Here is a 19,758-nt window from a genome sequence, read left to right on the forward strand (position 1 = left end):
CCCATTTTCAAATATAGTCACATTCTGAGGTATTGGGGATTACAGCTTCAACATATGAATTCTGGGAACACAGTTCAGCCCATGACAGAGAGCAAGACAAACTTAGAGCTGAATGCTGGCTAGAGCATGCACCATATATGATTTTGAACAAAGTGTCCAAGTTGCTATCTCATTTTTCTAAACTGTAAAATAATGATAATATTATGAGTACTTACTTCGTAGGGTTATTATGAGAAAGAAATGAGGTGAGAATGCAAAGGACCTATCACAGTGCTTAGCACATGGTAAATGTTCTTTACATCTCAGCTAATCACAACAAAAAATTATGTTTTCTTTGCATTTCAAGCATTGCCTGACAATAGCTTTAGTTTATCCTTTTCCGTGTACAGTTATAATTTAATAAGATTATCAACTTGCTTCTCTAATCTAAGTCTATTCAATCTAATATAACCTTTAATCTTATTTTTGTTTCTTTTAAATTGCTTCAACAAACTCTAAATTTCTGATAGTAGTTATAAGAAGCATTTTCATTTCCAGTATTTCTTGAGAACTTTGTATATTGTTTTCTTTCTTGGGCAAATCATTTTCATTTCTTTCTTTTCTTTCTAAGTCTTTGTTTACATCTGTCTATAATATGTTAGTTATAGCTAAAACCCAAATAGACGATGGGTTGAGATAAACTGTGTAATTCCAATATTAATTCTATTACCTATCTCTTTTGTGGGATCACATATTCAAGGGTTTATTGTTTCAGTGACTTCAAATGAAGGAAAAGTCATAGTGCAAACTATAACAGAAAACAGAACCTCCTCTAATTTTGCCTGAATCCAAAATATTACATGAGTACAAATTAATGTATAAAACAAGTATTTATGTTAAATTAAATCAAAATGTTTTATTATACATAATACTGACTAACATGTACTTATTATATGCTAAACCCTGTACTAAGCCCTTTACATGGATACTATCATTTAATCTTCACACTGACCCTATGAGTTAGGTGCTTGTATCCTTTTCACACACTTGAAGAAAATGTGCTCAGAGAGCTTGCCTAACACACACAAATGCCAGGTAGCTGAGTGGAAACTTAAACGCATATCTCTCTGGCTACAAAGCCCAGCATACTCTTAAACACCGTTCTTAAACACTGCTCTCTGCTACTAATATTCTAGAAGAATTATCTCCAAAGAAAAATTTTGTAAACTGAACACTGCTTTTCTACTGCATTTTTTACTTAAAGACATATCTTTCTTAAGAAACAAGGAAGAGGGAGAGGTAATATATTTACCAAATCCCTATTATGTTCATGATAAAATGTTAGGTGCTTCAAAGAACCAGCTAAATCAATCTTTACAGTTCAGTGAAGTGGGTTTAAATATCTCCATTATGCCAATTAAAACATAACAATTTAAGTTAGGTGAGTAACTTGTTAAGTCATAAAATACATACATGTTAAAATCAAATTCAAACCATATCCATCTGATTCTATTATTTCTCTCAGAATAAACTATTACTATTCTTCTCAAAGTAGAACGTGAGTCTGTTCCTAGCAGATGCTTACTAACATCTAACAATATATAGACTAAGACCATCACCAAAATGTCATCTAGAAGTCACTCTTTCATTTATTCATTCAGCAAATTAAGGGTTGGACAGTTCTGAACTGTAAGTACCCAGCTGTCTCCCTTTCTTTACTTCTCTGTACCTAGTTAACTATCACTCTTGAGAATTACTTTGTCAATCTTATTTTCACAGGATGAGTTGATGCTTGATATCATGATACAAAATTGAAACAGAGAAATAAGAAATAAGAACTCAGTTTCTTGAGCACAACTTAGGTTGTACCTAAGATAAATTTTAAAAACAAAATGATGGTTCAGCTTGGGTTTTGAAGGATGAGTAGAAATTTTTCCAGCAGAGAAATCAGGGAAGGGCATCCTAAGAGGAGAGAATAAAATTTATAATAGCACAAAATTCTGAATGAATATATTTTAAATGTTTTCTGAAACCTTCTTCTACATCTGTATGGAATTAATCATTTCTATTTTCATTTTACTAGTCTAGTTTATATATTTACATTAAATATTTATTACATTTCATTTTAATAATGTTTATATCTGCCTCCCATGTTTATCTATAAGCTTTTCTTAAGAATGTAACTTATAGATATTTGTAACTCCAATGCTTAGCATAGTAATTACTCAATAAATGTGTGTTTATTAAAAGAACAAGACAATGAAAGAATTCAAAATGCAAAGAGGAACCTCCAGGGAATGGTCAGGAGAGTTTAGCTAGATAGTAGATTGTATGTGAGATAGATGTGTGTATGTGTGTGTGTGTGTGTGTGTGTGTGTGTGTGTGTGTGTGTGTGTGTGTTGCTCGCTTGAAAGAGACTAAAGAGATAGGTGAGTTTGATTTTTAATTCCAATGATACTATATTATTATTATTTCACTTCAACCTGTGAATAACAAACAATTATTGAAGATCCTAAAGAAGCAAAATTGTATTATGCAGTTTGCATTTTCTTAAGGTACTAGTTTAAGATGTAAATGAATTATGACCAACATTTCTGAGGACCTCTGTCCACATCCACTCAGCCCACTACAGAGGTGAACTTCAGACAGTGTCTTTATGTCCTGAAGGCTCCACATGTCTTCTTTCTGGGAGGAGTTGCTGTCCATGGAAATTTATTCACGCTACATATATAGATCAGGTGAAAAAGGCCTGATAATTAATGCTCTCAAGAATATCCACCAACCAGTGTGGGGCAGGAGTTGGGGTAAAAATACCACAGATTCCTTTACTCCCCAGTGGAAAAACCTGGAAGTTGTTATACATGATTTTTCAAAGGATCCCAGGTATGACTGAGCCCCATTTCTCCACAGTGGTAAACAACTAATTGGCACTTGCTTAATTGACTGTCTTTTCCTGTCTCACATTCCTACTCCCTTACCATGCTTCCCAGGAACATCTTCTAAATAAATTGCTTATACTAAAGCCCTTGTACTAGTGTCTACTGTTGGGAAAATCTAAACTAAATACAATTTCTATTTTATCTTTTCTCTAGTAGAAGGAATCTTTTAAAATTATTTTTTCTTTTATTTTTATTAGTTTCAGGCATACAGAACAACACAGTGATTAGACATTTACAAAACTCACAAAATGATAACCCCACATCTACTATCCACTTGACACTGTACATAGCTATTAGAACATGTTATACTACTCATCCCAGTGACTATTTTTTAAATTATAGATGACATTCAATATTATTTTATTGACATTCCATATTAGTTTCAGGTGCACAGCATAATGGTTTGATATTTATATAATTTATGAAGTAATCCCTCCAATAAATCTTCTACCCATGTGACACTATACATAGCTTTTACAATTCTATTGACTATATTCCCCATACTGTACTTTACATCCCTGTGACTCTCCTGTAACTATCAATTTGTATTTCTTAATCCCTTCAAGTTTTTCAGCCAATGCTCCAACACTCCCTCCCATCCAGTAACCATTAGGTTTCTCTCTGTATCTATGGCTCTGTTTCTGTTTTGTTGTTCATTAATTTTGTTTTTTAGATTCCACATGTGAGTGAGATCATATGGTATTTGACTTTCTCCATCTGACTTATTTCACTAAACCCTCTAGGTCCATAAATGTTGTCACAAATGGTAATATTTTAATATTTTTCATGGCAGAGTAATATTCCATTGTATATACATATATATATATATATATATATATATATATATATATATATATATATATATATATATCACCTCTTCTTTATCTATTCATCTATTTGTGGCCATTTCAGTTCTTTCCATACCTTCCCTGTAAGTAGCACTGCAGTGAACATAAGAGTGCATATATTTTTTGAATTAGTATTGTTAGAATAGAATTGCTGGGACATGAGAGAGTTCTATTTTTAATTTCTGAGGAACTTCCATGCTATATGCTATAGTGGCTGCACCAATATGCAATCCCACCAACACTGCACAAGGGTTCCTTTTTCTCCACATCCTGTCCAGCATTTGCTGTTTCTTGATTTATTGATGATAGCCATTTTGACTGGGGTGAGGTGGTATCTCGTTGTAATTTTTATTTGCATTTCTTTGATGGTTAGTGAGGTTGAGCATTTCTTCATATGTCTGTTTGCCATCTGTATGTCCTTTTTAGAAAAATGCCTTTCATGTCCATTTTTTAATTGGGTTGTTTGTTTTTTCCAAGTTGAGTTGAGTGAGTTGTTTATAAATTTTGGATATTAACCCCTTATCAGATATATCATTCACAAATATCTTCTCCCATTCTATAGAATCCCTTTTTTTGTTTTTGTTGATGGTTTCCTTTGCTGTGAAAAAACTTTTTAGTTTGACGTAATCCCATATGTTTATTTTTTCTCTTACTTCCCTTGCTCCAGGGGTTATATCAGTAAAAATATTACTCCATAATGTCTGTAAACTTTTTTCCTATATTTTCTTCTAGGAGTTTTATGGTTTCAGATCTTACATTTAAGTCTTTAATCCATTTTGAATTTATTCTAGTATGTGGTGTAAGGAGGTGGTCCAGCTTCATTTTATCTGCAAGTGTCTGTTCAGGTTTCCCACCACCATTTATTGAATAGACTGTCTTACCCCACCGTAAATTTTGGCTTCCATTCTCGTAGATTAAATGACCATATAGGCATGGATTTATTTCTGGGCTCTCTATTCTATTCCATTAATCTATGTGTCTGTTTTTATGCCAGTACCATGCTGTTTTGATTACTGTAGCCTTGTAATATAATTTTATGTCAGGTATCATTATACCTTCCACTTTGTTCTTACTTCTCAAGATTGCCGAGGCTATCTGGGGTCTTTTATGGTTCCATATAAATTTTAGGATTATATGTTCTATTTCTGTGAAAAATGTCCTTGGTAGTTTGATGGGAATTGCGTTGAATCTGTATATTGCCTTAGGCAGTATGGACATTTTAACTATATTAATTCTTCCTATCCATGAGCAAGGTATGTGTTTCCATCTATTTGTAGCTTCTTTAATTTCTCTCTTCAGTATCTTATAATTTTCTGAGTACAGATGTTTTACTTCTTTGGTTAAGTTTATTCCCAGGTATTTTATAGTCTTTGGAGCAATTGTAAGTGGGATTGTTTTCTTAATTTCTCCTTCCATTATTTATTATTGGTATATACAAATGCAACTGATTTCTGAATATTGATTTTTTTATCCTGCTACTTTACTAAAATCACTTATCAATTCTAGTAATTTTTTGGTGGAGTTTTTAGGGTTCTCTATATGTAGTATGATATGATCTGAGTATAACAATTTCAGTTCTTCATTACCAATTTGGATGCCCTTTATTTCTTTTCCTTGTGTGATTGCTGTGGCTAGAACTTCCCTAAGTATGTTGAATAGAAGTGGAGAAAGTGGGCAACCTTGCCTTTTTCCCAATCATAAAGGAAAAGGTCTTAGCTTTTTCCATTGAGTATGATGTTAGCTGTGGGTTTATCATATATGGCCTTTATTATGTTGAGATATGATTCCTCTATTCCCATTTTCTTAACGGTTTTTATCATAAATGGCTGCTGAATTTTGTCAAATGCTTTTTCTGCATCTATTGATATTATCGTATGATTTTTACTTTTCATTTTGTTAATGTGCTGTATCACATTAATTGATTTGTTGATGTTGCACCAACCTTGCATACCAGGAATGAATCCCACTTGATCATAGTGTATGATCTTTTAATGTATTGCTGAATTCTGTTTGCTAATATTTTGTTGATGATTTTTGCATCAATGTTCATTAGGGATATTGTCCTGTAGTTTTTTGGTTTTTTTTTTTTTTGTAATGTCTTTGTCTGATTTGGGGATCAAGGTGATAGTGGCCTTGTAAAAAGTATTTCAGAGACTTCCTTCCTTCTGGAATTTTTGCAATAGTTTCAGAATAATAGGTGATGATTCCTTTTTGAATGTTTTATAAAATTCACCTGTAAAGCCATCTTGTCCAGGACTTTTGTTTGTTGGGAGCTTGTTGATTACTGATTTAATTTCCTTGGTAGTAATCAGTCTATTCAGGTTTTCTGTTTCTTCTTGAGTTAGCCTTGGAAGATTGTATGCTTCTAGAAAATTGTCCATTTCTTCCAGATAGTCTAATTTGTTGGCATACAGCTGCTCATATTTATTCCTTAAATTTTTTTGTATTTCTGTGGTGTCTGTTTATTTGGGTCCTCATTCTCCTTCTTTTTCTTTCTTTTTTATTTTTTTTTCTTTTTTTTTTTTTTTTGATGAGTCTGGCTAAAGGTTTGTCGATTTTGTTTACCTTCTTGAAAAACCAGCTCTTGGATTCATTCATCTTTTGGCTTTTTTTGGGTTTTTTTGGTCTCTATTTCATTTATTTCTCCTCTGATCTTTATTATTTCCTTCCTTGTACTCCCTTTGGGCTTATTTTGCTGTTCTTTTTCCAGATCCCTTAACTGTTGATTTGTGATTTTTCTAGTTTCTTTAGGTAGGCTTGTAGTGCTGTAAATTTCCCTCTTTGGACTGCTTTCGCTGCATCCCATAGATTTTGGGTCATTGTTTTTTTCATTTTCATTTGTCTTGAAATATCTTTTGATTTCTTCCTTGATCTCCTGCTTGACCCATTCATTATTAAGTAACATGTTATTCAGCCTCCATGTATTTGTGTGTCTTCTGGTTTGTTTTTTTTCCTGTAGTTGATTTCTAATTTCACAGCACTGTGGTCAGAAGAAACAATTGTTATTATTTCAATTTTCTTAAATTTATCAAGACTTGTTTTATGGCCTAACATGTGGTCTATCTTGGAAAATGTTCCACGTGCACTGAAGAAGAACATGTATTCTGCAGCTTTGAGGTGAAATGCTCTGAAAATATCAGTTAAATCCAACTAGTCCAATATGCCATTTAAGGCCACTGTTTCCATATTTATTTTCCATCTGGAACACTTGTCCCTTATTGTCAGAGGTGTGTTGAAGTCCCCTACTACAATAGTGTTACTGTTGATCTTTCTCTTTATGTCGGTCCATATCTGTTTATATATATTTAGGTGCTTCTATGTTGGGTTCATAGATGTTTACTAGGGTTATGTCCTTTTGTAGGATTGATCCCTTTATTATTATGTAGTGCCCATCTTTGTCTTTTAATATATTCTTCATTTTAAAGTCTATTTTGTTGGGTATAAGTATTGCTAATCCAGCTTTTTTCTCATTTTTATTTGCATGAATGTCTTACTCCAACCCTTCACTTTCAGCCTGTGTGTGTCTTTTGATCTGACGTGAGTCTCTTGTATACAGCATATGCAAGGGTCTTGTTTTCTTATCAACTAAGCCACCCTATGTCTTTTGATTAGAGTCTTTAACCATTTACAAATAAAGTGATTATTGATAGGTACATTGTTATTGCCATTTTGTTATTTGTAGTCAGATTGTTTTCATCCTCCTTCTGTTTACAGAAGCCCTTTTAATATTTCCTGCAATGCTGGCTTGGTGATAATGAATTCCTTTAGCTTATTCTTTTCTGGGAAGCTCTTTATCTCTCCTTCAATTTTAAATGTTAACCTTGCTGGATAAAGCAATCCAGGTTGTAGGCCTTTGTTTTTCATCACTTTGAATACTTCCTTCCACTCCCTTCTGGCCTGCAAAGAAAGTCGTTTGATAGTCTTATAAGAGTTCCCTTGTATGTAATACTCTGTCTTTCTCTTGCTGCTTTTAGGATTCTCTCTTTGTCTTTAACCTTTGCCATTCTAACTACAATGTGTCTAGGTGTGGACCTCTTTGGGTTCATCCTGGTTGGAACTCTTTGCACTTCCTGGGCTTGTATGTCAGTTTCCTTCACCAGGTTAGGGAAGTTTTTGGTCATTATTGCTTCAAATATGTTCTCAATCCCTTGCTCCCTCTCTTCACCTTCTGGTATTCCTATGTTACACATGTTGTTATGCTTTCACTTGATGTTATCACAGAAGTGATAACTTAAGTGATAACTCTTAAACCATTTTCATTGTTTTTTATTCTTTTTCCTTTTTGTTGTTCCACTTGGGTGATCTCTGCTAACTTGTCTTCTGAGTCGCTGATTTGATCCTCTGCCTCATTTAACCTGCTGTTAATTCCTTCAAGTGAGTTCTTTATTTCAGTAATTGTATTCTTTAGTTCTAACTGGTTGTTCATTATGATTTCTTTATCCTTCGTTATGTCATCATTAAGCTCCTTAAACATTTTTATCACCAGTGTTCTGAACTCTGTCTCTGATAGGTTGGTTATCTCTATTTCATTTGGTTCCAATTCTGGAGGTTTCTTCTGTTCTTTTATTTGGGGCATGTCTCTTTGTTTCCCCATTCTGGCTGACTCTCTGTGTTTGCTTCAATGTATTAAGTAGATTCCCTAGGATTCTTGGTCTTTGCTGGGTGATCTTATGTAGTATGTGTCCTTATATTTGACTTCCACTACTGCGTTCTTCTCCTCTGTGTGTGCTCCAAAGGTGACTCTTGTGTTGTGTATATTGTCCTGTTAAAGAATATCTTTAATTGCTTTTCGCTTGTGAGTAGGTGGGATTGACTCCTAGGCTGACTAGTTGTGAGACTTAGCTCTGCCCACAGTGGATGGTCTGCTGTTTGATGGTTGACCGCTTAAATGATGCTTGGCCCCTATGGGCTCTTGTGCCTGTAGAGAATTCCCTCTGAATGTGTCACTTGTAAGTCAAACCTGGTAATACTCTGCTTTGGTCTGGAGTTGGCCTCTGGGTGTGTTGAATCTTGAGCCTCTTGGGCTGGGCCTTGATGTAGGGCAATTTCAGAACAAAGCAAAACAACAAGCACAACAACAACAACAACAACAGCAACAACAACAAAGAAAAAAACCATACACTCACATGTAAAAACAATTGATAAGCCACACTCAACACAGGCAAAAATGTAAAAAATACAAAAAAAAAAAAGAAAGAAAGAAAAGCATTGCCAGTCTTGGCTCAAGCCCACCAAGCAATCTCCAGGTTGTCCTCTTCTGTCCAGAGTCCTCTGTGTCTTGTGGAGTCAAATCTAGCTCAGAGTTACCCTGGCACTGCAGTTTTAGATGAGTGGGGCTATGGGGTGTGGATGGTAGTTTATACAAAGTCAGTGCAGTTTCTGCTCTCGCCTGCACATACATGCACTGAGAATACTACAGCCAGCCCTGTGCCCAACTCTCCTGAGTCTTCTGTTGGGGGTGGGGGTGGGGTGGAAGATGTGAGATTTCTGAGCTGCTGAAAGCCCAGAGCTGCTTCTCTCACCTGCTGCTGACCCCTGGGTATGTCTCCACAGTTGTAATTGCCCTTCCCTAGGCAGGCCAGAAACAGTGGGGTCTGGGGATAGAGGAGTCTTCTGTCTCCCAGCCCAGCCATGTCACACTTCCTAGCCTCTTCCCTAGGTCATAGTTGCGAACTGGATCTTCCCAGATCCTGAGCACTATGGATCCTCTGTAATCTGACACTACACCTCAGTTCAGGGGCCAGCTTGACTCTCTGGATGGGTAAGATTGCTGTGGGAGAGTATGGGGAAGGGCCCAGGTATGGATTTTACTTCTTTGTCTGAACTAGGGTCCAGCTGTAGTTCTCAGCTGAGGTTACTGCGTCAAATGCTGGATATGCTACTCTCTCAGCAGGAGAGTTCAGCTGTGGGGTGCAGGAAAAGAGGCCACCTCCTGGCTTTTGTGATCTCTGTTCTGTTCTAGGGCCCACTGTGTCTCCACAGCTTCGGATGCCAGCCGCGTCTCCACACTGCTCCCTTCCCTCTTCCCCTTTTCACAGTTTGCCCACCTTCAAGTAATCTTCATATGAGTCTTTTATTTTTTTTTATTTTTTGTTAATTTATTAGTTTCAGGTGTACAAGACAAGGTAATACTTAGACGTTCATCATTTATATCCCTCACACTGTGAACCCACCTCCCCCCATCCACTATCCCTCTGACCTCACACTGAGCCATCACATTATATATATAAAATTATAGTTGGCATTCATTAATGTTTAGCTTCTGGTGTACAATGCCATGATCAGGCATCCAATGTATCCCTGAGGTGGTCTCCCAAATAGGACGCATGTCCATCGGATACCCAACAAAATCTTTACAACATTATTGAATAAGTTCCCCAAATTAATTTTCAAAAAACCCTGAGGCCATCTTGTGGTTACCAGCTGCTTCCTAATCCCTTCACCTTTCCCCTTATCCCCAACCGCCCCCCTCGCCCATCTAACAACTCTCGGTTTTTTCTTTGTGTCCCCAAAACTGTTTCTGATTAGTTCATTCACATATTCTTTTCTTTAGATTTCGCATATAAGTGAGATCATACGGTACTTGTCTTTCTCTTTCTGACTTATTTCACTTAACATAATGTTCTCTAGATCCATCCATGTTGTTGCAAATGATAAGATTTCTTTCTTCTTCGTGGCTGCGTAATACTCCATTGTATAAATGTACCACAGCTTCTTAATCCAGTCATCTACCGATGGGCATTTCGGTTGTTTCCATATCTTGGCTATTGTGCAAAGTGCTGCAATAAACATAGGAGTGCATACAGATTTTTGAATTGGAGTTTTGGATTTCTCCGGGTAGATGCCTAGGAGTGGAATTACTGGATCATAGGGTAGTTCCATTTTCAGATTCCTGAGATACCTCCATACTGTTTTCCATAGTGGCTGCACTAATCTGCAATCCCACCAACAGTGCACTAGCGTTCCCTTTTCTCCACATCCACGCCAGCATTTGTTGTTTGTTGATTTATTGATGATAGCCATTTTGACTGGAGTGAGGTAGTATCTCATTGTGGTTTTTATTTGCATTTCTCTGATGGTTAGTGCGGTTGAGCATTTCTTCATATGTCTTCTTGCCTTCTGTATGTCCTTTTTGGAAAAATGTCTCCTCAAGTCCTCTGCACATTTTTAAATTGGGTTGTTTGTTTTTTGGAGTTGGGTTGAGTAAGTTTTTTATACATTTGTGATATTAATCCCTTATCAGATATATCATTGGCAAATATCTTTTCCCATTCAGTAAGATCCCTTTTTGTTTTATTGATGGTTTCCTTTGCTGTGAAAAAACTTTTTAGTTTGATGTAATCCAACATGTTTATTTTTTTCTCTTACTTCCCTCGCGTGAGGGAATATATCACTGAAAATCTTACTCCAGGTAATGTCCATGAAGTTTCTTCCTATATTTTCTTCTAGATATTTTATGGTTTCAGATCTTACATTTAAGTCTTTAAGCCATTTTGAATTTATTTTTGTATATGGTGTAAGGAGGTGGTCCAGCTTCATTTTCTTGCATGTGTCTGTCCAGGTTTCCCAACAGCACTTATTGAACAGACTGTCTTTACCCCATCGTACATTCTTGCTTCCATTGTCGTAGATTAGATGGGCATATAGGCATGGATTTACTTCTGGACTCTCTATTCTGTTGCATTGATCTATGTGTCTATTTTTATGCCATGCTGTTGTAGTACCATGCTGTTTTGATTACTGTAGCCTTGTAGTATAGTTTGAAATCAGGTATCGTTATACCTCCCACTTTGTTCTTATTTCTCAAGATTGCTGAGGCTATCCGGGGTCTTTTATGGTCCCATATAAATTTCAGGATTATATGTTCTATTTCTGTGAAAAACGTCGTTGGTAGTTTGATAGGAATTGCATTGAATATGTATATTGCCTTAGGCAGTATGGACATTTTAACTATATTAATTCTTCCTATCCATGAACATGGAATATGTTTCCATCTATTTATGTCTTCTTTCATTTCTTTCTTCAGTGTCGTATAATTTTCTGAGTACAGATATTTTACATCTTTGGTTAGATTTATTCCCAGATATTTTATAGTCTTTGGAGCAATTGTAAATGGAATTGTTTTTTTAATTTCTCCTTCTGATATTTTATCATTGGTATATACAAATGCAACTGATTTCCGAATATTAATTTTATATCCTGCTACTTTACTAAATTCATCTATCAGTTCTAATAGTTTCTTGGTGGAGTCTTTAGGGTTCTCTATATATAGTATCATATCATCTGCATATAATGATAATTTTACTTCCTCATTACCAATTTGGATGCCTTTTATTTCTTTCTCTTGTCTGATTGCTGTGGCTAGAACTTCCAGCACTATGTTGAATGGAAGTGGAGAAAGTGGGCAACCTTGTCTTGTTCCTGATCTTAGGGGGAATGGTTTTAGCTTTTCCCCATTGAGTATGATGTTAGATGTGGGTTTGTCATATATGGCCTTTATTATGTTAATATATGATCCCTCTATTCCCACTTTCTTAAGTGTTTTTATCACAAAAGGTTGCTGCATTTTATCAAATGCTTTTTCTGCATCTACTGATATGATCATGTGATTTTTATTTTTCATTTTGTTAATGTGCTGTATCACATTAATTGATTTGCGGATGTTGAACCACCCTTGCATACCAGGGATGAATCCCAGTTGATCATGGTGTATGATTTTTTTAATATATTGCTGAATTCTGTTCGCTAATATTTTGTTGAGAATTTTTGCATCTATGTTCATTAGAGATATCGACCTGTAGTTTTCTTTTTTTGTGGTGTCTTTGTCTGCTTTTGGGATCAGGGTGATAGTGGCTTTGTAAAAAGTGTTTGGGAATCTTCCTTCCTTCTGGATTTTTTGGAAGAGCTTGAGGAGAATAGGTGATAATTCTTTTTAGAACGTTTTGAAAAATTCACCTGTAAAGCCATCTGGTCCAGTGCTTTTGTTTGTTGGGAGATTATTGATTACTGATTCAATTTCCCTGGTGGTAATCAGACTGTTCAGGCTTTCTGTTTCTTCTTGAGTTAGCCTTGGAAGGTTGTGCGCCTCTAGAAAATTGTCCATTTCTTCCAGATTGTCAAATTTGTTGGCATATAGTTGCTCATAGTAATTTCTTAATTTTTTTTTGTATTTCTCTGGTGTCTGTTGTCACTTCTCCTCTTTCATTTCTGATTTTATTAATTTGGGTCCTCTCTCTCCTTTTTTTAATGAGTCTGGCTAAAGGTTTGTCAATTTTGTTTATTTTCTCTAAGAACCAACTCTTGGATTCATTGATCTTTTGTATTGTTTTTCTGGTTTCTATTTCATTTATTTCTGCTCTGATCTTTATTATCTCTTTCCTTGTGCTCCCTTTGGGCTTTTTTTGCTGTTCTTTTTCCAGATCCCTTAAGCGTGAAGATAAACTGTCAATTAGTGATGTTTCTTGTTTCTTTAGGTATGCCTGCAGTGCTATGAACTTCCCTCTTAGGACTGCTTTCGCAGCATCCCATAGATTTTGGATCGTCGTGTTGTCATTCTCATTTGTCTCGAGATATCTTTTGATTTCTTCCTTGATCTCCTGGTTGACCCATTCATTATTTAGTAACATGTTATTCAGCCTACATGAATTGGTGTGTCTTCCTGTTTGTTTGTTTGTTTTTTTTTCCCTGTAGTTCATTTCTAATTTCATAGCACTGTGGTCAGAGAAGACAATTGGTATGATTTCAATTTTCTTAAATTTATCAAGGCTTGTTTTGTGTCCTAACATATGATCTATCTTGGAAAATGTTCCATGTGCACTTGAGAAGAACGTGTATTCTGCAGCATTGGGGTGAAATGCTCTGAAAATATCGATTAAATCCAAGTGGTCCAAAGTATCATTTAAGGCTGTTGTTTCCATATTGATTTTCTGTCTGGAGGACCTGTCCCTTGTTGTCAGAGGTGTGTTGAAGTCCCCTACTATGATAGTGTTGCTGTTGATCTCTGTCTTTATGTCCCTCAGTACCTATTTTATTTTATTTTATTTTATTTATTTATTTATTTATTAGTTTCAGGTGTACAAAACAAGGTAATACTTAGACGTTCATCATTTATATCCCTCATACTGTGAACCCCCCTCCCCCCATCCACTATCCCTTCGACCTCACACTGAACCATCACATTATATATATAAAATTATAGTTGGCATTCATTAATGTTTAGCTTCTGGTGTACAATGCCATGATCTGGTATCCACAGTATCCCTGAGGTGGTCTCCCAAATAGGACACATGTCCATCGGATACCCAACAAAATCTTTACAACATTATAGAATACCTTCCCCAAATTAATTTTCAAAAAAACCCTGAGGCCATCTTGTGGTTACCAGCTGCTTCCAAATCCCTTCACCTTTCCCCTTATCCCCAACCCCCTCCCACACACCCATCTAACCACTCTCGTTTTTTCTCTGCGTCCCCAAAACTGTCTCTGATTAGTTCATTCACATAGTCTTTTCTTTAGATTCCATATGTAAGTGAGATCATATGGTACTTGTCTTTCTTTTTCTGACTTATTTCACTTAACATAATGTTCTCTAGATCCATCCATGTTGCTGCAAATGATAAGATTTCTTTCTTCTTTATGGCTGCGTAATACTCCATTGTATAAATGTACCACAGCTTCTTAATCCAGTCATCTACCGATGGGCATTTCGGTTGTTTCCATAACTTGGCTATTGTGTAAAGTGCTGCAATAAACATAGGAGTGCATACAGATTTTTGAATTGGAGTTTTGGATTTCTCCGGGTAGATGCCTAGGAGTGGAATTCCTCAGTACCTATTTTATATATTTAGATGCTCCTATGTTATGTGTATAGATGTTTACTAGGGTTATGTCCTCTTGTCGAATTGATCCCTTTATTATTATATAGTGCCCATCTTTGTCTTTTAATATGTTCTTCATTTTAAAGTCTATTTTGTCATATATAAGTATTGCAACTACAGCTTTTTTTTCGCTTCCATTTGCATGAAATATGTTACTCCAACCCTTCACTTTTAGCCTGTGTGTGTCTTTTGATCTGAGATGAGTCTCTTGTATACAGCATATACAAGGGTCTTGCTTCCTTATCCACTCAGCTACCCTATGTCTCTTGATTGGAGCATTTAATCCGTTTACATTTAAAGTGATTATTGATAGGTACATAGTTATTGCCATATTTAAATTTGTAGTAAATTGTTTTCATCTTTCTTCTATTTACAAAAGTCCTTTTAGTATTTCTTGCAATGCTGGCTTGGTTGTAATAGGAGCTGTGTCTGATGCTTACTGCTGAACTCAGGGAGTGCTTCCACGGTTGCCCTTGCCCCGCCCCAGGCCAGCCAGAGAGGGTGGGGGCTGGAGATGGAGGGGTCTTCTCTCTCCCAGGCCAGCCACTTCACACTCCTCCCACAGGCTCGAAAAGTTGATGGCTGGGTGTGTGGGAGTCTCCTCTCTCCTCGTCCAGTGAAAATCCCCTCCTCCCAGCCTCTTCCAAAGATCAGAGCTGGCTGCTAATCTTCCCAGCGCCTGAGCACAGACGCCCCTCTGTAATCTGACACTACTCCTCAGTTCAGGGGTCAGTTTAAGTCTCTGGAAGGGCTGGGGGAGGATTCGAAAAGTGGGGTGAGGGGCCCAGGTGTGGCGTCTGAGTTCTTTGTTTGCCCTAGGGCCCACGAGCTGCCCGCCCCAGCGGGAGCGATCAGCTGTGGGACGCAGGGAAAGAGCCCACCTCCTGGACCCTGCGCTCTCCGCTGCACCCTGGGCTCCCGTGGGACTCTAGAGCCCCGGCTGCTGCCTGCCGCTGCTGCTGTGGGCACGCTGCAGGGCCGCGGCTCTACCGTGGGGTTGGGGAGAGCACGGCGTTTTTCCTCTTGCCCTCCTTGCTTCTCCCCCGCTCGCCCAACTAGCGCACCCCAAAGCAAACCTTCCACGAGTCTCCGCTCTGTCCTGGGAGCCGCGCAGCGCAGCGGTTGCTGTCCGGCCTGGTCTCTGCCATGTGGGAGGGTGGGTTTCCACTTTGCGCCCCTCTCTCCTCCCCCGCTTGCCCAACTAGCGCACCCCAAAGCAAACCTTCCACGAGTCTCCGCTACGTTCTGGGCGCCACTTGGTGGTCGCCCTCCGGCTTCAGCTCCGCCGTGGGGGGGATGGCGCGCTTCCACTTCGCTGTCCTGCCTTCTCCTCTGCTCGCAATCAGCACGCACCTTCAGGTAATTCCTCCTGGAGGTGAATTCAGTAGTGGACCTTTTCGTCTTGCCTATCTGCTGTGCAGGGAGTCCTTTGTGGAGTTATTGTTGTCCGATTAGGTGTAAATTCCAGGAGAGCTTTACAGAGGCTCACCTCACGCCGCCATTTTGATCCGGAAGTCCATATGAGTCTTTTAGCTGTTCTGTGTGATGAAGAGATAATCCTTTGATGGGTTATAGATGTTCAATTTGTGCTAAGTTCTGGAGGAGAAGTCAAGAAGACCACCTCACTGCCACCATTCCTATGACATCACTTCCTCAATACCATGCTGTTTTGATTGCCATTGTCTTGCAGTGTAGTTTGATATCAGGTGATACCTGATGCAGTGTGACACCTCCAATTTTGCTTTTTTTTTTCCCCCTCAAGATTGCTATGGATACTTGGGGTATTTTGTTGTTTCATATGAATTTTAGGATTATTTGTTATAGTTCTGTGAAAAATGTCATTAGTATTTTGATAGGGACTGCGTTAAATCTATGTATTGCTTTGGGTGTTATGGACATTTTAAACATATTAATTCTTTCTATCCATTAGCATGTCATATGCTCTCATTTATTTGTATCTTCGTTTTCTCTTCAGTGTTCTATAATTTTCTGAGTACAGGTCTTTTACTTCCATGGTTAAATTTATTCTTAGGTATTTTATTTTATTTTATTTTATTATTTTATTTTATTTTATTTTATTTTGTTTTGTTTGTATGCAATTGTAAATGTGATTGTTTTCTGAATTTCTTTTTCTGATAGTTCCTTACTGGTGTATAAAAGTGCAACTGATTTCTGAATATTAACTGTGTATCCTGCTACTTTACTGAATTCATTTATCACTTCTAATAGTTTTTTTGGTGAGATCTTAGGGTTCCCTACATACAGTAACATCATCTGCAAATAACGACAGTTTTATGTCTTTCCTTCCAATTTGGATGTGTTTTATTTCTTTTTCTTTTCTGATATCTGTGGCTAGGACTTCCAGTACAATGTTGAATAAAAGTGGTGAAATTGGGCATCCTTGTCTTGTTCCTGATCTTAAGGGGAATGCTTTCAGCTTGAGTCTGATGTTAGCTGTGGGTTTGTCCTATATGGCCTTCATAATGTTGATATATGTTCCCTCTATTCCCACCTTGCTGAGAGTTTTTATCATGAATGCTGGGTTTTGGCAAATGCTTTTTCTGCATCAATTGATATGATCATATGATTCTTATCTTTCACTTTTTAAAAGTGGTGTGTCACATTAATTAATTGTGGATATTGAACCAACCTTACATACCAGAAATAAAGCTCATTTGATCATGGTGTATGATCCTTTTACAGTACTGCTGAATTCAGTTTGCTATTGTTTTGTTGAGGATTTTTTTTTTCTTAGTTTCAGGTATACAGAGTATACATGATAGTTAGACATTTACACCCCTCACAAAATGATAACCTCTCTCCCCCAAGCTACTACCCATCTGACATCTTATATAACTGTTACAATACTCTTGACTATCTTCCTTATGCTATACTACCCCTCCTATGAATGTGTGTGTGTGTGTGTGTATATATATATATATATATATATATATGTATGTATATATATATATATATATATATTACAGTTGACATACAATATTACTTCAGCTTCAGTTGTACAGCATGTTCGTCATGCATCTGCATAGTCTATGAAATGATCCCTTGATAAGTGCAGTGTCCATCTGGCACTTTACAGAATCTTTACAACATTGTTGGTTATATTCCCCATACTGTATTTCATATCCCCATGACCACATTGTGTCTACTAATTTTTTCTTTCTAATCCCTTCACCTTGTCCCCATCCCCTTACCCCTCCCATCTAGCCACCAACAGGTTTTGTTTTTATATCTCTGAGTCTATTTCTTTTTCGTTTGTCCATTTATCCTGTTCTTTAAATTCCACACATAAGTGAGATCATATGGTATTTGTCTTTCTAAGTCTGATTTATTTCACTTAGCATAATATTCTCAAGGTCCATCCACGTTGTTGCAAGTGGTAAGATTTCATTCATTTTTATGACTGAGTAAATTGTTGAGAATTTTTGCATCTATGTTCATCAGGAATGTTGAACTATTTTTTTTTCTTTTCTGTTTTTCTTTTTCTTTCTTTGTTTTTTCTTCTTCACTTATTATTATCATTATTATTATTGTAACGTCTTTGTCTGGTTTTGGAATCAGGGTAATGTTGGACTCATAGAATGAGCCTTTCCTCTTGAATTTTTTAGAATAGCTTGGGAAGAATAGGTGTTAATTTTTTTTTGAATGTTTGTTAAAATTCACCTGTGAAGCCATCTGGTCCAGGACATTTGTTTGGTTTCCAGTAGCCTTATGTCTCACCAGGACAGATGGATGGAATCCTCTTTGATTTTCACTGCCAGAGAGTGTGGGAACTCTCCTTCCCAGAGTAGGACCCCTGGGCTGGGCATCCTGGTGTCAGGAAGGTACCCCTCACTCTTCAGGGGTACCACCACCTCTGAGGTGTCCCTCCGAGTGCTCAACCACTACCTGAAGGTTTAGGGTCAGCCTGTTTCACATCTCTGCCCCTCCTACCAGTCTCAGTGTGGCCTCTTCTTTATATCCTTAGTGATAAGGGTTCTGTTCAGCTAGTCTTCAGATGATTCTGAAGTTTGATTGTTCTACAATTAAGTTGTAATTTTATGTGATCCTGAGAGGAAGCAGGTGTAGTGTTTATCTATTCTGCCATCTTGGACTTTCTTCAATAAAAGAAAGTCTTGAAGAAAGGTTGGTGATGATATCTTTATGTCATACCTATACATATTGATAGGTATGAAGAATTTACCAAAATATTGTGGCTGTTTAAAAAAAAAGAGTTCTTATATTCTTGAAATTCATATTTATTCATGAATAAACAAAACAGAACAAAATAAATGTTTATATATTTACACAACTTGAGCCTATACTTTGACAGTAATGAATTAATTTCAGACATATAATGGCATACATACATACAATGGCATAAATATCAAAAAAGTAGCACTTAGGTGATGAAACGCAAATTTCAGTAAAATTAAATTATTGTAAAGTAGAAAAAAAAACACCTTGCAATATTGTGTTTCAGGACACAAACATATCGGGGAAAAATCTAAGGAAAAATAAGGGAATAATAAGAACCAAATTCAGGACAGTGATGCTTTGTAGAGAGTGAAGGATATAGAATAAGGCCCAGGTCCACTGAAAACAAAGGCATTTATGCTGCTTTCTTCCTTAAACTAGGTAGTGGGACCCAGGTTTCATTGTATTACAGTTCCTTATACTTGACATATTTTTATTAACATTATTTTCTAATGGTTTACTATTTAATAAAAACATTTAGAAAGAAGGGATCCAGCTGGACAATTAAGAATGGCTTTTTGATATTGTCATGTAGAATATTATCAAAACAAGCATGAAAATAATATTTGTAAACAATGCAATGTAAAAAAAAGGAATGATAAATAATTGATTTCTCACCACTTTATCATTTCAATAATCACAAGCATTATTGCTCCTCTTCCACTGAGTGAACTAGCAAAACATAAATAATTCTATTTTCTTAGCTTGAATAATTATTTTTGGAAAGGGAAATTCAATATTCCTGAACAAAAAAAAATTGGCAGATCAAATGATTGAGAACATTAATTCTGACAAGTTATTCATTTGTTTCAATTAGTTTAATTTAGAACAAATCAGGAGGAATCCTTAAACAGAATAGGC

The sequence above is a fragment of the Rhinolophus hipposideros genome (genome assembly GCF_964194185.1).
Source record: "Rhinolophus hipposideros genome assembly, chromosome: 24".
Classification (NCBI taxonomy): domain Eukaryota; kingdom Metazoa; phylum Chordata; class Mammalia; order Chiroptera; family Rhinolophidae; genus Rhinolophus; species Rhinolophus hipposideros.